Source organism: Tachysurus vachellii, chromosome 10 (genome assembly GCF_030014155.1).
Source record: "Tachysurus vachellii isolate PV-2020 chromosome 10, HZAU_Pvac_v1, whole genome shotgun sequence".
Classification (NCBI taxonomy): domain Eukaryota; kingdom Metazoa; phylum Chordata; class Actinopteri; order Siluriformes; family Bagridae; genus Tachysurus; species Tachysurus vachellii.
This window is the reverse complement of record NC_083469.1, coordinates 25874580-25882079: the sequence shown is the minus strand read 5'-3', so window position 1 is coordinate 25882079 and position 7500 is coordinate 25874580. Positions and strand designations below refer to the sequence as shown.

General features: G+C 37.6%; 1 protein-coding gene across 2 annotated transcripts in view; it reads left to right on the top strand.

Moving 5' to 3' along the window:
* bcl11ba (BCL11 transcription factor B a) overlaps positions 1–7500 on the top strand; it is a 52924-nt gene that overhangs the window by 16674 nt on the left and 28750 nt on the right. The gene's annotated exons all lie outside the window — the stretch shown is intronic.

The following is a 7500-nucleotide window of genomic DNA, read 5'->3' as shown; positions in this document are numbered from 1 at the left end:
CCCCCTGAAGGACTCTGGTAGTTGAAACAAATTGTGCAAAACGTGACAGAGAACTCAGCGCTCACTTTCATGGAGAAATCCAGCCTGAGCCATCTGCTTAAAAAGGTGAAAACTCATTAAAATTCAAATACACAAAATGAGAGAGAGAGAGATAGAGACAGAGAGAGAGAGAGAGAGAGAGAGAGAGAGAGAGAGACAGAGAGAGAGACAGAGAGAGAGAGACAGAGAGAGAGGATTAAAAGAACCAGCTTGCTATTGAATTGGGGTAAAGAGGCAGTTTAGCTCAGTCCAGCTGCAGTATTAGAGCTGTCTTTCTCTCTCTCTCTCTCTCTCTCTCTCTCTCTCTCATTCTTTGTCTGTCTCTTGATTTTTCTCTCTATGCCTTACTGACTCTCTCTCTCTCTCTCTCTCTCTCTCTCTCTCTCTCTATCTCTCTCTCTCACTCTCTCTCTGTCTCTCTCTCTCTCTCTCTCTCTCATTCTTTGTCTCTGTCTCTGATTTTTCTCTCTATGCCTTACTGACTCTCTCTCTCTCTCTCTCTCTCTCTCTCTGTCTCTCTCTCTCTCTCTCTCCCTCTCTCACTCTCTCTCTGTCTCTCTCTCTCTCTCATTCTTTGTCTCTGTCTCTGATTTTTCTCTCTATGCCTTACTGACTCTTTCTCTCTCTCTCTCTCTCTCTCTCTCTCTCTCTGTCTCTCTCTCTCTGTCTCTCTCTCTGCCCCCCTCCACTTAGTTATCTTACAAAACAGTGCAGTCATGTCCTCCACAAACATGCAGCCAGAGGGATCATGGGAAATGTGTCTCATAAAATAATATTCAGGGTTGGACAAAGTTGGCGGGGGGAAAAGCGTTTGGAGCGGCTTATGACACAGGCTCCGGTTTTAATAACGTCTTTTTTTTCTGCTTTCTATTTTTTTTTTTTTAAATTTTATTATATTTTGTAAAGCTTCCTTGTTTGTGAAGGTTTCCTGCGGCATCAAAGACAATTTACTCGCTGCCACCATGCCACGGCGCACATTTAAATACACCCTTAATAACCAGGAAGAACCTAATTTAGTCCGAACCCCACATGGCGCGGAGCCGCCTTACAGTGTCCGTTGGCGTTAATTACGGAAGATGATGCGGAGATTTCATTGCAAACAGTCTCGTATTTCAAAGCCTGTACACTGCATAACACGCATGTGGTGTCACTTGGGCTTTATCATCAAAGACTGAGACGTGAGTGACAAAAGTCACATACGTTTCCCACGTGACTCAAACGATCATGATCTCATGTCCACGTGATGTTCTTCAGGGATGTATATACATATATACATATATATATATATATATATATATATATAGACAGACATCTGTTGAGTAATGGGAGAAAAACATGTGAGAAGAAGAAAGAGAAGAAATCATGTTGGATAATAACCAAAAAAACAAACAAATCTTTTGAAGAATCACGTGAAAAAAAGATTCAAAAGGAACGAATCAAATCACGTGGGGGGAAAAACATATCAAGGATTCATCAGATGAAAAAAAATATACAGTATATATATATATAGAACATTAAGGGTGGCGTGAAAAGCAAAACGAGTCACTTGGAAATAAATGAATCATCCGAAAACAAATCAAAGGTGATGAAATGATTCATGTGGAGTCAAATGAGGAATCAAGTGAATGACGCGTGTGGGGAAGGGAAGACATGCAGTAATATTTCTTTCACGTGTTTCGTTATATCGTTATTATTAATTATAGAATTTAAATCCAAATCAGTATAACTTCCTGTGTGTGTGTGTGTGTGTGTGTGTGTGTGTAAAGAGCACTAGAAATATAAATATGCATTTAATATAATATCCACAGCAAGTCATTCAATCTTTCTGGATTTTTTAAAATTACTTTTAAATTACTCGTAATAAGCCAAATTCTATTTCAAACCGCTTTCTTAATAAGCCGCTGTTTGAAGAAGAAGAAGAAGGGAAGAGAAAGAAAAGGAAAGGAAAAAAAAAGGGGGGGGAGGAATAAGGGATAATTTTTAATCTTGTTTAAACTTCACCATTTGAATAATGGGTTATTGGAATGAAAGATGAACATTTGCCTGCGTAAATCATATTGCGGTGACTACGAGTAAATTTTAGCCCTTTCATTAGCTCAGCGTCGGAAGAGAAGGAGCGAGAATTCTGGAGCTGGCTGAGAATAAAGGCAGAGATGAAATGTCCTCGGAAAATGATTAAGAAGCTTGAATGTCAGCTGAGCGTGCAGCTAAACATGTGCACGCTGCCTTGTGTTCATAATTGCCTCCCAGCAGGTTAAAGTATTCTTTTATGCTAAACCTTTTCCGCTTCCCATTTGTTCTCCACGTGAAATAGAAAATGACACGCAGAAAAACACTCGGGCTCCGTTGCGGGAAAAAAAAAAAAAGAAGGAAAAAAAGAAAGAAAGAAAAAAAAAAAAAAACACAACATAGTGGCGGTGCTCGTACTCTCAAAGCGCAGATCATTTTTCATGAATTTGCTTTTTTTTTTCTTTAATATATCCATCTGTCAGCTTCAAATGGAAAAATGAGAGAGAGAGAGAGCGAGAGAGAGAAAGAGGGAGAATCCAAGGAGGACGAGTGTTGTGTGTGTGTGTGGGTGTGTGTGTGTGTGTGTGTGTGTGTGTGTGTGTCAGAATCAAAAAAGCTAATTCTGAGCAGAACAACATTATCATCATCCCCAGAGCTGCAGTTTGATCTTTTTCTTCCTCCGTCTGGCCCCCGACACTCTGACAGGCCTTAAACTCCGCCGATTCATTCGCACACGTCAACCGGCATCATGTCACATTGTCTGTCTGCGCTCACACACACACACACACACACACACACACACACACACACACACACATAGAGGCTTGCTCTGTACAGCATCATTTCAGTACATCATCCAGCCTTTACGTTCTTGTACATCCATCTTAATCACGACACAATCTACACCTTCATCTCTCACACCTTTACACCCGAGAGATCTGAGGACGTCGATTCGTTTCCTAGCAGAAGCTCTGTTTCAAATCAGAAGGCAAGTTTATAGAAATGCACTTGTTCTAAGCAAGCGTAAGACCGAAGTGTTCTGTAAAGAGATGGTTATTTAACGTTTAGGGAAGGAGTCATCAGTGTCAGCGCTTTGTAACGTGAAAAACCGGGGTTTTTATTTCATCATCATCATCATCATCATCATCATCGAGAGAGAGAGAGAGAGAGAGAGAGAAGAAGATGGTGGGGTTGACATCTGCTATAACATAACTGAACAGCCAAAACAAAAAGGTTAAAAAATTTTGACGTGACTTTTTTTTTTTTTTTTTTTTGTAACTGATGACAAATGACGGTGGTGTCAGAAATATAACACAATTGAGAATGTGCTGTTTTGGGGAAATAAATCGACACCATTCGAGAGTTTTGGCTAAATATAAGCAGGACGCACACTTCCTCACTTCCACGATCGAAACTTAGCCGCGTAGCTGCAGAACGTTAGCATCGCTAATTGTGCTAATTAAATAAAATATGACATTTTGCTTAGCCAGAGGCTACAAGAGTTGCTGCCTGGGGAAGAGATGAAAGTTGTGTGTGTATATGTGTGTGTGTGTGTGTGTGTGTGTGTTGGGATTCGCCTCGGTCTAGGCCTAGGCCTTTTTCATTTTGTCGCTGTTTCAGAACCCCCTGTTACGACATTCCTACTTCGGCAAATTAGCGCAGCAGAGATTTTAACTAAACCTTGAAACGTATCATAGACACAGAGAAGCGCTAAAAAACTAAATTAATCAGAATTATTGTGCACATGATTAAAGGTGCAAGTCTGTAGTTTCTGAACCCGTTTCAATAGACGTACAAATCACATCGTTTGAAAGACACCTCTGGAAATCCGTGTTGTGGGAAAAGCTTTAAAGCGTCTATGTTTTTATTTAAAAGGGCTTTAAAAATGACATATTGCCACTTTAATATAGTTAGATATGCATGATATATGTCTTTTGGCTGTGGATGTAGAAGAGATTTGGAAACATGATTGTTTTGGGCAAAGTTAGTGTTGATTGAAAAAGGTCATTGAGAGGTTTTGGTGTTGGAGGTTGATTTTTTTGGTATCAGGTGTTAATTTGTGAAGCTCTCAGCACTGACTCTGATCTATTCGACACAGCACTGCTTAAAAAAGCTGGATGTTTCAGGCCCAGAAAAAACTCCGCGTGGCCACTATGAAGAGTAATATCACAATATTGTAATGATATCGTGATACATGATTTAACACAAGGGACTCGTGGATGATCTGTACATTCAGAATGTAGCTCACGGCTAATTAAATAACGTTAAAGGAAAGATTTTTATGTCGGTAAGTTATAGAAGTTCCGCCTCTTATTGCAGACGCTCTGGTCTCGGATGTAAACAGCAAGAGAAAAAAAATCATGTCAATCATGTTACATTCATAAAGGTCCACCTTTATGGGCGTGGCTTATGGAAGGAACGTACAAATCAGAGGCTAAAGATTATAATGATTGTTTGGATTTTTAGGTTGTGAGCTAGCTAAAGATTTCTAACTTTAGCTAGCTTACAAGCAAAATTGCTAAGTTTAGCTTTAAATACTGTTATTTTTTAAGTGTTTTGTAAACATTTCAGAATCAGTATCAGGATCAGAATCAGGTTTATTGGCCAAGCGTGTTAACTCATACAAGGAATTTGGTTCCAGTTGTTGGTGACTCTCAAAAGTACAGACATGAATAACACTATATTTGAATCTGTTGTTTTCATTACAAGCCTCTGATACAGCGGTAATACACAGAATAAAAAAAAACCTTATATATAATAGTTTTTATCTGTTTAGCATGTCGAGCGTTTTAAAATCGCGTCGCGTGAATTTTTTTATTTATTTTTTGCCATATTTCACACATTTACAGGATTGCTGTGTTACACAAATCAGTTGCGTAATTAAAGCTCAGATATTTTTCTTTTTTCGTTGGGTGTCAAAATGACGCTAGAACGTGGCTAGAGTCCGTCTCTCTCTTTTTATACTGAAAACTCGGTTTTAAAAAACACTTTTGCAACGAAATCACAACTCCCTTCTTCCACTCTAACCACACACACACACACACACACACACACACACACACACACACACAGTGTTGTGACCACAGTGTTGAGTGTTTTTTTTTGCAGTAGTTTTCATGAGACAAGACCCTGTTCCTGTCACTCCTGTAATTTCTCACTTTCACACGTTCTCCCTTTTTTCCTTTCGTTTCATGACACTCACTACTACAAAAACATCCCCCTTTTTTCTTTTTTCTTTTCTTTTTTTCTCATGGCTCGAATACAGGCATCAGCTGCGTCCTTTAATATAATTAATTAACTCTAATAAACCCCTGGAGCAAATTATCTCAAGTCACAAAGATCCCTTCTATTCTTTTATTCTTTTTTTTTTTTAATACAATAGAACAGGTTTCAGATCAATCACTTCTGGTCTGATTACCTCTTCCCGTTCAAGCCCTGCATCAAGGTGTGGTTTAGTAAAACCTTTTGCGAGAAATCGTGTCAGGTTTAGTGAAAGTGAGACTGTGCAGATCTTTTTGGACTTCCTGTTTTGTTTTAAACTGTTTTTTTTTTTTTTTTTTTTTCTCCTAGCAGATTGATAGAAGTACAGAAACTCTTTACTCAAAAACGCTGTCTGAACAAATCCTCTGGTAAACGTCGAGGTCGAACTTTTCTTCACTCTGGAGAAAAGAACTCACTCATGAAAGTAGAAGAAAAAAAACGCCTCAGGTCATAAACTGATTGTCCTTACTGTGGGATAAATTGGTGTCATTTCACTAAGAAACAAAAAAGAAAAAAAAAAAAACAGCTTTATCATCAACAGCTAATCTCTCAAATGTCAGCTAGCACAACACACACTCTGATGCTAGACACTTGCTGAATGCTAATACCTAGCATGACAGATCCAAAGTGGACGTAGCAGCAGCTCGACCCTTTGATGAGTCTGATGCTAACAATCTCCTGAATTGATAAACAGACAAATCGAATGCTTTGGTGTTTGAAATATGGAGTAGAAATGAAATGTTTTAGCTGATTCTCAAAATCACAGTTTGCTAAAGTTAAGTAGCGACTGTGTCATTTCTAATCTTCCGAATGTTAGCTGGATAGTGTTTACCTTGGGAAGTAAATATCGGTCCATAATGAATAAATCCTAACGATGGATTATTGCTATGTTGCTGCTTTGTGTTGTTTTTGTGTTGAGTTTTAATTTATATCGCCTACACATACACATGTGTCATATTATATTGTAGTGTATTGCAGTATAGTGTATTGTATAAAGTGTAGTGTAGTGTTTCGTATAATAGTGTATTGTAGTGTATTGTAGTGTAGTGTATTGTATTATATTGTATTTTGGTGTAGTGTATAGGAGTGTAGTGTATTGTATTATAGTGTAGTGTATTGTAGTATATTGTATTGCAGTTTAGTACAGTGTATTATATTGTGTTGTAGTGTAGTATAGTGTATTGTTGTGTACTCCATTATATTGTATTGTATTGTAATGTAGTACAGTGTATTGTTGTGTACTCCATTATATTGTATTGTAGTGTAGTACAGTGTATTGTTGTGTACTCCATTATATTGTATTGTATTGTAGTGTAGTACAGTGTATTGTATTGCAGTGTAGTGTACTGTACTGCAGTAGAGTGTATTATGTAGTGTATTGTTGTGTATTATATTATATTGTATTGCAGTATAATATATTGTATTGCAGTGTAGTACAGGGTATTGTTGTGTACTGTATTATATTGTATTGTATTATGTTGTATTGTAGTGTAGTATAGTGTATTGTATTGTATTATATTGTAGTGTAGTGTATTGTATTGTAGTACAGTGTATTGTAGTGTACTGCATTATATTGTATTGTATTATATTGTAGTGTAGTGTAGTGTATTGTATAGTATAGTGTACTGTAGTATAGTGTACTGTATTATACTGTAGTGTAGTGCACTGTGCTGCAGTAGAGTGCATTATGTAGTGTATATTATGTTGTTGTGTAGTGTAGTGTATTGTATAGTATAGTGTACTATAGTATAGTGTACTGTATTATACTCTAGTGTAGTGTATTGTATTGTAGTAGTGTGTGTGTAGTACAGTATATTGTATAGTATTATAATAATAGAATATACAGTAATATAGTTTGTTGTGTTGTATTGCAGTGAATTATATTGTAGTGTTTATTACTGTGTTGCAGTAGAGTGTATTGTAGTAGTTTGTTGTATTGTATTTCAGTGTACTGTATTATATTCTAGTGTCGTATAGTGTGTTGTAGTACAGTGTGTTGTATTGTTGTGTCATATAGTGTATTGCAGTGTGTATCGGCAGCCTCAATGTCTCAATCGAGACATACCTCTCCCTCGCTCTCCTCGTGTCTCTCTCTGAGCTTGACATGATCACCGAGAGAGAGCGCTTCAATAAATAATGATGCAACACAGACAGAGAGAGAGAGAGAGAGAGAGAGAGAGAGAGATATTG